The following is a 15,768-nucleotide window of genomic DNA, read 5'->3' as shown; positions in this document are numbered from 1 at the left end:
AATACTCTGTGCCACACAGTGGCAAAAAAAAAAAAGTGTCATCAGAAGGTTCACAAGTGGGGCTAGAAGCCCTTCTACTTTGCTCTCCCCCCAAGCTCCAAGAATACAGAGCATCACTGCCCCAGACAGAGAGTTCCAACAATATGCTGTGGCTAATAGCCACTGATGGACCAATGCTTCATATGTTTATCCAATCCCCTCTTGAAGCTGGCTAGGCTTGTAACTGCCACCACCTCCTGTGACAATGAATTCCACATGTTAATCACCCTTTGGGTGAAGAATTACTTCCTTTATCTGTTCTAACCTGACTGCTCAGCAATTTCATTGAATGCCCATGAGTTCTTGTATTGTGAGAAAGGGAGAAAAGTACTGCTTTCTATACTTTCTCCATCCCATGCATAATCTTGTAAACCTCTATAATGTCACCCCGCAGTTGACGTGTCTCCAAGCTAAAGAGCCCCAAGCGTTTTAACCTTTATTTACAGGGAAAGTTTTCCAGCCCTTTAATCATTCTAGTTGCCCTTTTCTGGACTTTTTCCAATGCTATAATATTTTTTTTGAGGTGTGGTGACCAGAATTGTACACAGTATTCCAAATGAGACCATACCACCAATTTATACAAGGGCATTATGATACTGGCTGATTTGTTTTCAATTCCCTTCCTAATAATTCCCATCATGGTGTTGGCCTTTTTTTATTGCAATTGCACGCTGTCTTGACATTTTCAATGAGTTATTTACCACAACCCCAAGATCTCTCTCTTGGTCAGTCTCTGCCAGTTCACACCCCACCAACTTGTATTTATAGCTGGGATTCTTGGCCCCAATGTGCATTACTTTGAACCTCATCTGCCATGTTGACACCCTTAAACACGTTGAGGCCCTCAAACGTGGCCCTCATCTGCCACGTTGATGCCCATGTTCACCCAGCCTCAACAGATCCCTTTGGAGTGCCTCACAATCCTCTCTGGTTCTCATCACCCTGAACAATTTAGTGTCATCTGCAAACTTAGCAACTTCACTGCTTACTCTCAACTCCAAATCATTAATGAACAAGTTAAAAAGCATGGGACCCAGTACTGAGCCCTGAGGCACCCCACTGCTTACCATCTTCCACTGCGAAAATTGCCCATTTATATTCACTCTCTGTTTTCTATTAATTAGCCAGTTTTTGATCCACAAGAGGACTTGTCCTTTTACTCCATGACTCTTGAGCTTACAAAGGACCCTTTGATGAGGAACTTTATCAAAAGTTTTCTGGAAGTCAAGGTAAATGATATCTATTGGGTCCCCTTTGTCCACATGTTTGTTCACCCCCTCAAAGAACTCTTAACAGGTTAGTGAGGCAAGATCTTCCCTTACAGAACCCATGCCCATGTTCATCAACGTGTTCAACAACATTTTGTTCATCAACATTGCTCCAGGGATGCTCTCTGAGGGTAGCTATTGGGGACCAGGTCACTTCCGTGTCTACATTGTCATGTTTTGCAAGGATTCTGTTCCTGATGTTTTATATATTTATCTAGGCACCCTCCAGCAGACTTGGTGCTAGTTGCTATCAATATGCTGACAACACTCAACTCTTTATCCTGTGGGATAAGCAGCCAGATGCAGCCCTCTAGGCCTTGATTAAGTGTCTGGATGCAGTGGTTGGTTGAGGGAAAGCAGACTGAAGTTGAATCCATCAGATATGGAGATCATGTGAATGAGGAAGGTTGGGTCTCTGGTAGGATTGCAATTACCAGTTATTGATAGAGTCCCATTAAATCCAGTAGACTCAGTAAAGAGCCAGGGGGTGTGTGGCTTGATTCTGCCATTCTGTTGGAAACACATGTTCACAGTGGTGAGGTCAGCATTTTTCCCAGTCTGTCAGTTGGTCCTCTATTTGGCCTGGCCTGATCTTGCCACAATGATCCAAGCCATAGTCACTTCCAGACTGGATTACTGCTATGTGGTCTAGGGTTGCCCTTGGGGATACTTTGGAAACTTCAGTTGATCCAGAACGTATCTGCCAGGCTGTTGACCAGCTCATCTTGTTCTGCTCATATACAGCTAATTTTGAGGCAACTGCCCTGGTTGCAAATTTGTTTCCATATTAGGTTCAAGATGCTGATTATAACCTTTAAAGCTATAAATGGTCTGGAACTAGCATACCTGAAGGACTGCCTCTTACAAAAATTGTGCAATGATGAATGAAAGCATGGGGGTTCCCCATAATGAATGTAAACAATCCTGCCCCACTACTTACATTCATCTTTGCACAGTTTTTTTGACAGCTCTGGTCCTTGGGAATTCTCTCTTGCTTCCATTGGGGTGAGGGATTTTTCCATCATAGTCTCGTCCTGGTGGAATGTTTTATCAGAGGAGACACATACCCTATGGGACCTGCTAAGGTTCTACAGAGCATGCAAGATGGAATTGTTCTGGCAGACAATTGGTTAATCCTTGTTTTCAGCTGTTACTGATTCATCAAAAGTTTTCTCTTTGGAACATTTCATAAGTACCAGGAGAATGTCAGGATTTTGACTGTTTAACTCTTTTAATGATGAAGCTCATTGTTTTGTTACATTTTTAAAATGTTGTAAGCCACCCTGAGCCCTGTGTTGCAGGCAAGGGGTGAGATAGAAATCTTTAAACAAATAAATAAAATGTACATAATCAAATATTAAATCTTCTGAAGTCCTATTGAACTTTTTTTTGAAATTGTTTAAGTTGATATATAAGCTTCTTACAGAGTAATCTTAAAGCCACACTAGTGTTTCTGCAGTGCAGCTACTCAGTATCTTATGGCTCTCCCAGTGAGAAACAACCAACTCCAGTGAACTGAGAGCATAAAAAGTGCACTGGAACCCACAGTAATTCTGCTGACACCCACCAATTTCAGCAGCACACTGGAAATGCCCATATATAGAAGCAGCCTACCAGTACCTGCCTCTTTGACATCACCACACCACTCTCCCACTTGCAGAACATAGTAAATGAGGACATTCAGGAAACACAGCATTATTCTCAGTGGACTGGACTATGTTGTGCCCAGTAGAAGCCATTTAACTACTATTGTTGGTAAAATATGGTTTGGATCCTGTTAGGTGGATCTGTAACTGGTTGACAGATTGCATTCAAAGAGTGCTTGTGAATGGTTCCTCATCCTTTTGGAGAGGAGTGACAAGTGGAGTGCCTCAAGGATCTGTCCTAGGACCTGTTTTGTTGTTTTTAATACTTCATTGCACACACACTCTTATGGCAGGCCAACACACAGTGAAGGAAGCACAGCCACTCCAGCCAGGTCACCCAAATGCCACTGCAGCTCATATAGCAGTGGACAGCTGCCCCTTCAAAGAAAAGCCATGGCTTCTCCCGAACAAGGGTTAAGGTTCTGTTAGAAAATAATGCTCTGTGGAGACAAAAAGAGAGACAGAGAGAAACAAGATAACACACAACTATCATTCATATTTCTGTCAGCTTCCCTATAGATTGCTGTGGGTAAATACTGTTATGACAAACAGAAGTGGGATTATTTAAGATAGGCCAGAAACACCAGAGAAACGCATAGCATGTTGGAAGATCATAGGTTTCCTATGCCTAATGTCTCCATTTCAAACTCTGTATATGGTGCTGCAAAGAGTCCCAAGCTATTTTGAAACATCAAACTCTGTCATTAAGGAGGAGATGCTCGTGATGATCAGCTGCTCCACACACCACATCTTCTTGCTTTGCATTTACCCAAACATCAGTCCATCTGCCATATTCAGCAGGTTAATAAATTTCACATACTGCTATTAATCCCATCAGCTCTTGTTTCCATCTCTCCTCCCCCCATTATGTAATCTGCCTAATTTAGAATACACCTCTCCAACCCCTAGGGGTGGGTCAGCCACCACAGCCAAAGCCTGCTGATCTGGCCATTACACAGGGATACCTTTTCTCAGAGTTGATGCTGATATTGGATTTATATCCCGCCCTCAAATCTGAATCTCAGAGAGGCTCACAATCTCCTTTATCTTCTTCCCCCACAACAAACAGCCTGTGAGGTGGGTGGGGCTGAGAGAGCTCTCACAGAAGCTGCCTTTTTCAAGGACAAACACTGTGAGAGCTATGGTTGACCCAAAGCCATTCCAGCAGCTTCAAGTGGAGGAGTGGGGGATCAAACCTGGTTTCCCAGATAAGAGTCCGCACACTTAACCACTACACCAAACTGACTCACTACACCAAACTCTTTGGCTGTTTTGAGCATGTCCTATGATTTGTGCAATTGCTGCAGCTTGAAGGTCTTCATCATGACATCTTCCATGGGAAAGAAATAGAATTCTTTTGCCATTAACGTTCCATTTAATGACTTTCCATTACTTACAGGCGTTTTGGTGATGTTTTGCTTTGTTTTGAAATTTGGCATGGATTTTTATCTTCATACTCTTTGTCTGCATTTTGCATATCATTTGTATTTTATTTTGCCTTGATATTCCACGACTATTTTCTATTAAGGAAAAATAACTATAAATCAAAATAATTTGAAATGTCATACTTATCGTCTTGTTTAGAAGTGTATTTAGGATTGTTTTTCAAGAAATGTAGTAAATTTTATATCATTTCTAGCTTGTGTACTCCCCCCTTCCTCCACTTCCCTCATTATTCATGCCACTAGAAACATTTGTCATTAATCGTTCTGTTTGCAATGCTTATTTTCCTTTTTCCATCCAAGTTCATTGCTAATGAATAATGCATCTCTTTGCCATTTCACATCTTACAAGCTCTATCTTACTCTAAAGTAGTTAGGCTAACCTGAAAGGGAAGACAAATTAGTTGCATTCAACTGGAATCAGAATGCAAGCAACTGAGCAAAGCTTAAAAATAAAAATGAGCACAATGGAATTAAATTAAATGATGGGGTTCAAATAGTGGAAAACCTTAGTGGTAAAAACTCATCACATACAACTAGGGCAAGAACAATGAATTATCTCAGAAAGTAGGAACAAACTGTGAAGAACTTAAATGGAGCAGTGGAAACATAAGCTGAATTGAAAATACAAGTCATGCAAAGGAAGATGAGTACACATTGCTAATGCTTACCTTTGTGGAGGGAGGTGAAGCAGACCATTTTAGCCCTGATACCTGCCTTCCATCACCCAATATGCATGAAGCTGAAGCTTTGGCCAACTATGTGTGCTATTTGTCCCCATCACCTGCAGATGCTTGCTACACTGTCCCCTCTTATCTATGTGGTGGACGATCAGAACAATTTCCATCTTGCCAATCTACATGTCCAGTAAAATTGAGAGAGAGGACCTTTGAAACTTCAGTAGTAACAGAGAATTTTCTGAAACTGATTTTCAATTTATATTCATAATGGAATGATCATCCCTTTATTCAAATCACTAATTCAACCACCAATTGTTTGTAGCACCCAGCCTCAAATGCTCACATTTTTTTTAAGCATTCCAACATGGCCATTGTATTGCAAACATGTTCTACTCAGAGGTGTTGAACTCTTTTGTAATGAAGGCCGAATCTGACATAAACGAGACCTTGTTGGACCGAGCCATGTTGGGTTGGGCTGGACCATGTTGAGCTGGGCCTAGTCAGGCCAGGCCATGTGTATATCTATTTAAGAGTAGGTAGCAAAGCAGAGTGGTAAAGCTGCAGAAGCTGGGTTCAGGTAACTGGCTCCAGGTTGACTCAGCCTTCCATCTTTCTGAGGTTGGTAAAATGACTACTCAGCTTGCTGAAGAGGAAAGTGTAGATGACTGGGGAAGGCGATGGCAAACCACCCTGTAAAAAGTCTGCCGCATTCCCACGAAAATGGACTTGGTGGGAAAAACTCTGGAAACAGCAGAGCTGGACTTTCTATCTCAGCTGTTGGCTGGGAGATCTAAGGAAGAAGCAAGAAAATACTTGATGAAATTCTATGCCTGGTTAGATACTCAAGACTTTTAAGATTCTCTGGTGTGAACTTATTTCTCCTTTTTTCCTGTATTTTATAATACAAAATTGCCTTTACTGGAAGTGTCAAAACCAATAGATATCTTAACCAAAAGATTTATAATATAAAATATTAAAATGTTGATGATGTTTAGCTTAGAGATAATAATATGGAACAATTTATGTAAAGATAGTATTGCAGATGTAGGCTTGTACTCTTTGAAAGTATCTTCATGCAGAATAAGGTTAATATGTATTGTGCTCTCTATTCCCTCTATCCCCTACCCCTATTTTTTTCTAAAACTAATAAAACTTTTTAAAATTGAAAAAGTCTGCCACAAAAACGTCATGATGCGACGTCACCCCAGAGTTGGAAATAACTGGTGCTTGCACAGGGGACTACCTTTATCTTTTTAGCAAAGATATAAACTTTATAAAGGACACAAACAAACACAATTAAATATATATTTTTAAAAACCATAAAACATGCTTAAAATCTTAGCACTTATTGGTCTTAAATGTGCTTTCTTTGTATTTCTCCCATCGGATCCAGGGAACTGAGCAGAAAGCTGTGGAGCTTTTCCTCCTTCCCCAGGGGATGGGGGAAGGGAGGAGCCTCAGCCAATAAAAGGGAGAGAGGCTTGGCTAAGTAGCTCTGCTGTGTGATTGAGAGAGCCTGGAAAAACAAGCTCTGCTTTCCCCCCTTCCTCCTCAAGGGAGGAGCCTCAGCCCAATGGAGAAAATAGATATTTTGGTCTTTACCTTCTGTGTGATTGAGCAAGCCTTGCAAAGCAATCTGTTATGCAGAAGGAAGCAAGAGATAGGGAGAAGGAAGCAGATGACAGCCAGTTGCTCAGGGGCCTGATAGGAGAGCCCTCTGGGGGGCTGATTTGGCTCCAGGCTGCATGTTTGAAGCCCCTGTGCTACTTATACATTCTTGCAAATTTTCATGTTGCATGATGAATAATGAATACACTGGCTGTTAAATGCCACCAACTGCATAGGTGCAAAAAGAGCACACGCAGTCTAATGGTTCGTGACTCGCTTATAGTGATCCTGTTGCCCCTTTAAGATCAGCAAGCCAACTGAAATGACCAAGCTAGCTGCCATGCTGAAAGTTGCCACTGTACACACACACAACTTAGAACAATGCAAAATTTGCTTGTGAACAGATCATCTGTGTGACCCCATAATGTCTTCAACTAAGGAACAAATGTGCATTGTGAACAAGGAAAGTTCAGTTTTTGAATAGCTTAACTTTGTGGCTGCCTCTTGAATTTTTCCCCCCATTCAGGTGGTTGTACAGTTTGCTTAAATGGTCAAAAAACTGCCTTGGGGATCTGAGTCAGGTGGAAGTAGCATAGAAGTGTTTTAATTAAAATGAAAAATAAATACTTCAATTTGTATATGAACTGCCTTCTAATTCTCTGCAAAATGAAGGCCAGAGGCCACTGGGCAGTCCAACAGCCCAGAAGCCAACCAGATGTTTCCTTGAAATAGTTTTGATAATTATGTATACATCTCAGTTCTGCTGAACAGTAATGTGTGACATTTTTTATCCTTCAAAGGGTTGCCAAGCAACCCTAGAAGAAATTGCATTACATATTGTGAATAGATTTGTGAATGTTCTTCACTCCCACCTTATACTGGTGAACGGTTGTATTTCCAAAAGGAGATATTATTACTTTACATTTTAGAAACTTTCACTTGACTTGAAATAACTACATAAAGGAAAAAAAATATTATTTGAAATGATAACACTGAAGAGGAATATAATTGAGGATTCAAAATATTTCTGTCCCAAATGCTGTAACTGTTAAAGGATATCATTCTCTGCAGCTTTCCATTCCAAGTCAGTGTATAATTTGTCATCCTATTGTGTGCATTTGTTTTAACTTGCAAAAGCACAGCTGGAGCACTCACCTTTGCTGTCGTTTGTGGCTCCTGGGGGTGGGCGATGGGTGGAGGGAATCTGTAGGTGGCTTTCGTGCCACAGCCAGGGAGGTGGGGAGCCCAGCCAGTCCAGACCAATCCACAGCTGCCACGGAAAGTGCTGGGATTGGTTTGAAGTAAAGCGTGGGAACTATTTAAGCTTGCTAAAGATGCAAGCGTGGCCTTTTTGCCTCCACTCACTTGCTTGCCAAACCACCCACCCTGTAGGTTTTGAGTCTGTTTAGTTTCTTGTTTTTCCTGGGTTTATTGTCAAAGTTTTTATTCTAGTTGTTATGTAGCTTTGTTTTCTGCTTGTTTTGTCACAGCTTACGGTTGGGCAGTTTGGGCATTGGGACAGATCATTTGGGGGAGGAGGCTGTGCCTGCATGCCTGCCTCTTCCATTTTGGGGGTCTCCATAAGAGGTCTTAGGGGTAGAGCCTCTCAGCCGCATGCCCAGGCAGGGGTTGCAGGCTGGCTCGCACCACCAGGTGGTAGGAGGGGCCAAGCAGAGGCTGGTGCCCTTCTGTGTCCCCAATGTCTTGCCACTCCTTGGTTTTCCTGGCAGGTGGGCCTGGTAGTGGGTTCATCGTGTGACAGATGGGTCGCCCGATGCTTAGATTCGTCCCTATGCTGCACCCCTGCTCCTACTTCTGTCTGCTAATAAATAAGCTGTGGTCCTGTTTTCAGCAAAAGTATGCTTATAAGTGTGTTATTCCCCTCCCCCCCAGCCATATCACCCTACCACCCTGCTTGAGACTGCAAGGACAAACTACACAAGGATTTTGTGACATTACTGCATTTGCTTTAAATTTTATGTATTCATAGTATTCTTGGAGATTAATCATCACAAGCATAGCATTAGATAACCAAACCTTTTAATAGAATTGATTATAAAATACTGGCGTACTCACCAGTTTCAGGTCATACTCTAAGCTGAACAGAAGTGTATGACCTCCTTGTCGAATATCTTCCTTGAGGACCCCTGTGCTGATTTTATATGCCACCATTATGCAGTGGTTAGAGTGGTAGACTATGATTTGGGAGAGTCAGGTGAGGCGAGACCCACACTTTCATGGAAGCTTGTAGACCTTAGGTCAGTAACACACACTCAGTCTAACTTACCTCATAGGATCATTCTGAGGCTAACATGGAGGAGAGGACAACAAAGTAAGCCACTTTTGGATCTTCACTGGGGAGAAACCCAGAGTAAAAATGTGAAGTAAATAAATTATTAAATATGTAAGCAGTAGCTCTTTGGGAGCAGAGGTTCATCTTCTGCTTGTAAACTACATTGGGTATGGGTTTGGATTTTTTTTTTTTAAAAAAACTTCACTATTGGGGTGATAATAATAATGTGTAACTGGAATCACCTTGGAGAGACCAATTTCATGCCTTCTGCTATTGCAAAATTCTATGGCCATCAAAACCATACCCTGAGTTTGGTGGAACACTGTGGGGGTCAAAGTTGGGTTGGGTCTTAAATAGCGGGGGGACTGGTAAAACTTGGTTCAGTTTTTTTGTTAGCAGAAGTGTGTAAAATGATAGCATTGAATATCATTTCAATAGCATTTTCAGCTATCAGTATATAAAGATATCATCTGGTACTAACACTAGTTCCATAAGGTTGGCAACTATTATCTCCATATTAGAGATTACAGTCTGAGAGTTTGTGCTTTCTTCATCCCATTTTGGCAGAGGAAGCTTATTCTCTTAGCTACTATGGGGCTGATAACAGATGGACATTTTGGGGTGCATGGGAGGCGTCCCAAATTGGGATGGCTCAAAAAAAGCCATCCTGAAACCTCCACACACTCCCCCGCAAGCTGTCCCCATACCATCCATGGGGTGACATGGGCATGTTCAGGCAGCTGTTGCGCACCATTCCCGTCACTCAGCTTCCCCATACATTTTCAGTAGCTATGCTCACTAAACAGTTTTATTTTTAAAAAGTCAAATGAGACTTGTGGTGGCTTGATAGTTTCACACCGCCAAGACACCTTGCTTGCACCCTTTCACTTCCATACACCAAGGAGGTGACTGGTGTGTGGCTCAAAAATTTGCTACCACTTTGGTACCACCTGAAACAGAGGATCTTAGATATTGAGAAACAGTCCCTTTGTTCTTCTGGACATAAAACTTGTTTTCCCTTTAGCATTTAGTAGGCCTGCTGCCTACCTTTCCTAGATTACTTCACCTCAGTTACGCCGCTCTTTTATGTTAGCAAGACTCAATATTCTACCCTCAGCGGTACTGTCTGGGAGGTTTGCCAACAACCCTTATCAGGATAGAGTCTGCCCATGTAATGGAAGGCACCTTGAAACGGTCACTCAGGTCTTACTTCATTGTGATTTTTATGGGGAAGTGCAGGACTGTATAATCAAACCTATTCTGTCTAATTTTTATGGATTACCTGAAGCGAAGTTATTTTTTTTCCTACTATCTGACCAATGTTCCCATATCATAAGCCTAGTTGCAAAGTACCTTTTGGCTGCCATAACAATCAGGGAGCAAAAGACTAGCTCCCCTTCTTGATGTTTGGCTGGTTTTTATAGCTGAAACTCCATGTAAATTTGCTATGCTGTACTTTTTATTTCTATGCAATAAAGGTATTTTGATTGGATTAGAGTCACACTGCGGAAGCTGGAGGACAGGGTGAGGACAGGATGAGGACAGGTGGCAGATGTTTGTGTGCGGAAGGTTTTTTTGGGGTCAATTTCAGAGGCATCGCTGAGTTGGCCCAAACTGCCATTCTGTAATCACCCTAGTATACCAAGAATAGATGTAAGCAAGCCATAATTACCTTCTTTCAGTCTTTAAGACCAACAACAGTTTTATTCTGTGTATAAGCTTTCCTGTGCATGCACACTTCTCCAGATACACTGAAACAATTCCTGAAGCCTTAAGGCTTGAAGAAAACTGTTTCAATGTATCATAAGAACATAAGAACATAAGAGAAGTCATGTTGGATCAGGCCAACGGCCCATCAAGTCCAACACTCTGTGTCACACAGTGGCAAAAAATTTTATATACACACATACACTGTGGCTAATAGCCACTGATGGACCTGTGCTCCATATTTTTATCTAAACCCTTCTTGAAGGTGGCTATACTTGTGGCCGCCACCACCTCCTGTGGCAGTGAATTCCACATGTTAATCACCCTTTGGGTGAAGAAGTACTTCCTTTTATCCGTTTTAACCTGTCTGCTCAGCAATTTCATCGAATGCCCACGAGTTCTTGTATTGTGAGAAAGGGAGAAAAGTACTTCTTTCTCTACTTTCTCCATCCCATGCATTATCTTGTAAACCTCTATCATGTCACCCCGCAGTCGACGTTTCTCCAAGCTGAAGAGTCCCAAGCGTTTCAACCTTTCTTCATAGGGAAAGTGCTCCAGCCCTTTAATCATTCTAGTTGCCCTTCTCTGGACTTTCTCCAATGCTATAATATCCTTTTTGAGGTGCGGCGACCAGAACTGCACACAGTACTCCAAATGAGACCGCACCATCGATTTATACAGGGGCATTATGATACTGGCTGATTTGTTTTCAATTCCCTTCCTAATAATTCCCAGCATGGCGTTGGCCTGAAGCATGCACACAAAAGCTTATATCCAGAATAAAACTTTTGTTGGTCTTAAAGGTTCCGCTGGATTGAAACTTTGTTCTGTTATTTCAGACCAACATGGCTACCAACCTGAATCATTCTTTCAGTTTCTCTACTTTTACTTGTGTTTTAAACAAAGATAATTTCCTATACTATGTATGGACACAATCTGCTAATATTCGCTGGTAGAAATAGTATACTAATTTGCAAGCTCCTGAGTGCACTCACTTGAAAGATAAGTGTTTCTGTCTTGTGTTACTTTAGCAGCATCATAGTTGCTTCTACAACAAACCAAGCATTTTTCAAAAAAGGAAGACATGTGAAAGGGGCAGATATCACAGTTGTTTCCAACAGCCTGAAACAGGGTAGAACAGCTTGCAAATGAACCATCATGCATAGGGATCCCAGCCCACCCTGGTCCAAGTGGGGGCTTCCCCACTGCCAGACAGCTGGCTGGTGGGGGGAAATGCCACTCCCACTAAGGTTTTTCCTATCCCCCAATTGGATTTTTAGAACCACAAGTGTCTGAAAACCCACAAATGCCTATCCAGAGCAGCCATTTGAGTAGGGAAGCAAAAAGGGCCACTCAAATGATTTCAAGTCTTCAGGTATACTGATCACTGAGAAGGCTTGCAGTTAGTTTAGGCTAAACTGACTGCACGCCTTTTCAGTGATCAATTTTGATCCTCTCCCCCTGATTAGAAGCAGGTGGGGGAAAGTGAAATTGGCCATGAAATGGCTGGCAGCCATTTGAGTGGTCCTTTTTGCTTTCCCCTAGGGACTACTCAAATGGCTGCCAGCCATTTCCTGTAAAACCAGAAGTGGCCCATAATGTCATTAGGTCCCCATCCACCCCCTGGAATCCCCCCCCCCAGGCCCTCACCAAAAAGGTAAGGGAACCTGGCAACCCTAATCAGTTAACAAGAATGCAGAAACATTTTGTACATTTGCTTGTTCAACACAAACTATGATTTGTTCAAAATGGATCCTTTTAAGCTGATGGATATTAATAAGTCCACCACACCCAGTACCAAAACAAAACAGGACTTTATTGGAACACAGGCAAGGCTGGGTCTGGGCCCTGCTAGGCCATTAATAGCCAGTCAAATGAAAAGTGAGACTGAAGCAAATGCTGTTTTCTTAACGGATCATGTTAAAGTACCCATACAACACAATTAGGGAGTATCAACAAATTCACAACTGCCCACGGTATAACAGGATAAAACTGCAATGGCTGAACATAGTCATTTTGCATCTGAAATTCATCAGAAACAGGGGCTTTTTTGCAACAGGAATTTCTTTGCATATTAGGCCACACACCCCTGATGTAGCCAATCTTCCAAGAGCTTACAGGACTCTTAGTACAGAGCCTACTGTAAGCTCCAGGAGGACTGGCTACATCAGGGATGTGGGGCCTAAAATGCAAAGGAGTTCCTGCTACAAAAAAAGCCCTGTCAGAAACAATAAATATAAGTAATGATGCTTGTTTGGGGATTTAATCTCATGGGCAGGCTGAATGTTATGTTATATTGAAGTAGGGTGGCCAGACCGTCCCGGTCTCCCGGGACTTTCCCAGTTCTGGCCACCAATTCCCGGCTCCCGGGCTGCCTATACCGGGACCATTAGAAAGTCCCGGTATAGCCAGCAGGGAGCCGGCGGGCCGCGCGCGCGGGCGGGGAAGGCGGGGAGTGAGGCAGCCAGCGTCCCTGCGCGTGCGCACGGCGGCGTGCGCACGCGCAGGGACGCTGGCTGCCTCACTCCCCGCCTTCCCCGCCCGCGCGCAGGGTCCGGCGGCGGTGGTGGAGGCCGCGGAGAGGCCACCGCTGGTCCCTGGAGGGCCTCCAGAGGCCAGCGGAGGCCGTGGAGAGGCCGGCGCTGGTCCCTGGAGGCCTCCAGAGGCCAGCGCCGGCAGCGGAGAGGCCAGCGCTGGTCCCTGGAGGCCTCCAGAGGCCAGCGCCGGCAGCGGAGAGGACGGCGCTGGTCCCTGGAGGCCTCCAGAGACCAGCGGAGGCAGCGTGGAGAGGCCGGCGCTGGTCCCTGGAGGCCCTCCAGAGACCAGCGCCGGCCTCTCCGCCGCCTTCCCGGCCTCCGCAGCCGCCGCCAGCCCCGCCAGCAGCCCAGAGGAGAGGCCGCCACCGCCCTGGATCAAGGTAAGCCGAAAGCGGAGGGGGGGGCGGCTGGCGGAGGGGGGGCGGCTGGCCTTCCTTCTTTCCTTCCCTCCCTCCTTCCTTCCTCCCTCCCTCCTTCCTTTCTTCCTTCCTTCCCTCCCTCCCTCCTCCCTTCCTTCCTTTCTTCCTTCCCTCCTTCCTTCCCTCCCTCCTTCCTTCCTTCCCTCCTTCCCTCCCTCCCTCCCTCCTTCCTTCCTTCCTTCCTTCCTTCCTTCCTTCCTTCCTTCCTTCCTTCCTTCCTTCCTTCCTTCCTTCCCTCCTTCCTTCCTTCCCTCCCTCCTTCCTTCCTTCCTTCCTTCCCTCCTTCCTTCCTTACTTCCTTCCTTCCCTCCCTCCCTCCCCTCCCTCCCTCCCTCCTTCCCTCCCTCCCTCCTTCCTTCCTTACCTCCCTCCGCGTGGCGCGGCGGCCTCTGCTCCGCTCGCCGTGGCTGCTTTTCCGAGATGGGCTCAGCCTGAGCCCATCTCGGAGAAGCAGCACAGCGAGCAGAGAAGCCCCGAATCTGGGTCCTTCTAGGACCCTGAGCAGCAACGCTGGAGGAGCAGGAGCAGGCCCCGCCCCACCACTCCCTGCAGGGGCAGAGAGGCGGCCTGCGTGGGCCTGCTTCACTTCTCCGCCCAGGCCCCAGCCTGCTTCGCCTTGTCCTTGGGGATGGACAGCTGCAAGCACATCATTGGAAACTTCATGGTGGGTAAGTGGGAGTCATGGGGAGGAGGAGAGGGGTGGATGTTCATCCCTCCGTCCTCCTGTCTTTTTGCTTTGTTTCCATGTCACCACCCACCCTCTCTCACTCTCTCTCTCTCATAATATTCCTGTCCTTTCTCTCCATTTCTTCCGTCCACTATCTTTGCTTTCTTTGTTTCTTTGTCTACCCTTCCTCCCTCCCTCCCTCCCTCCTTCCTTCCTTCCTTCCTTCCTTCCTTCCTTCCCTCCCTCCTTCCTTCCTTCCTTCCTTCCTTCCTTCCTTCCTTCCTTCCTTCCTTCCTTCCTTCCTTCCTTCCTTCCTTCCTTCCTTCCTTCCTTCCTCCCTTCCCTTCCCCTCCCTCCCTTCCTTCCTTTCTTCCTTCCCTCCCTCCCTCCCTTCCCTCCTCCCTTCCTTCCTTCCTTCCTTCCTTTCTTCCTTCCCTCCTTCCCTCCCTCCCTCCCTCCCTCCTCCCTTCCTTCCTTCCTTCCCTCCCTCCCTCCTTCCTTCCTTCCTTCCCTCCCTTCCTTCCTTTCTTCCTTCCCTCCTTCCCTCCCTCCCTCTTCCCCCCTCCTCCCTCCCTTCCTTCCTTCCTTCCTTCCTTCCTTCCTTCCTTCCTTCCTTCCTTCCTTCCTTCCTTCCTTCCTTCCTTCCTTCCTTCCTTCCTTCCTTCCTTCCTTCCTTCCTTCCTTCCTTCCTTCCTTCCCTTCCCTTCCCTTCCCTTCCCTTCCCCTCCCTCCCTCCCTCTCTTCCTTCCTTCCCTCCCTCCCTTCCCTCCCTCCCTCCCTCCCTCCCTTCCTTCCTTCCTTCCTTCCTTCCTTCCTTCCTTCCTTCCTTCCTTCCTTCCTTCCTTCCCTCCCTCCCTCCCTCCCTCCTCCCTTCCTGACTGAATGGGCCACTGGCCTGATCCAACAGGGCTTCTCTTATGTTCTTATGTGACACAGAGTGTTGGACTGGATGGGCCATTGGCCTGATCCAACAGGGCTTCTCTTATGTTCTTATGTGACACAGAGTGTTGGACTGGATGGGCCATTGGCCTGATCCAACATGGCTTCTCTTATGTGACGCAGAGTGTTGGGCTGGAGGGGCCATTGGCCTGATCCAACAGGGCTTCTCTTATGTGACACAGAGTGTTGGACTGGATGGGCCACTGGCCTGATCCAACAGGGCTTCTCTTATGTTCTTATGTGACGCAGAGTGTTGGACTGGATGGGTCACTGGCCTGATCCAACAGGGCTTCTCTTATGTTCTTATGTGACAATACTGACTTTGGTGGACCCAAGCACTGATTCAGTGTAAGGGAGCTTTGTGTTTGTGACTGGAGTGGACAATACTGACTTTGGTGGACCCAAACACTGATTCAGTGTAAGGGAGCTTTGTGTTTGTGACTGGAGTGGACAATACTGACTTTGGTGGACCCAAGCACTGATTCAGTGTAAGGGAGCTTTGTGTTTGTGACTGGAGTGGACA

This window comes from Heteronotia binoei, chromosome 1, assembly GCF_032191835.1.
Source record: "Heteronotia binoei isolate CCM8104 ecotype False Entrance Well chromosome 1, APGP_CSIRO_Hbin_v1, whole genome shotgun sequence".
NCBI classification, from domain to species: domain Eukaryota; kingdom Metazoa; phylum Chordata; class Lepidosauria; order Squamata; family Gekkonidae; genus Heteronotia; species Heteronotia binoei.
Note: the sequence above shows the minus strand (reverse complement) of the source record.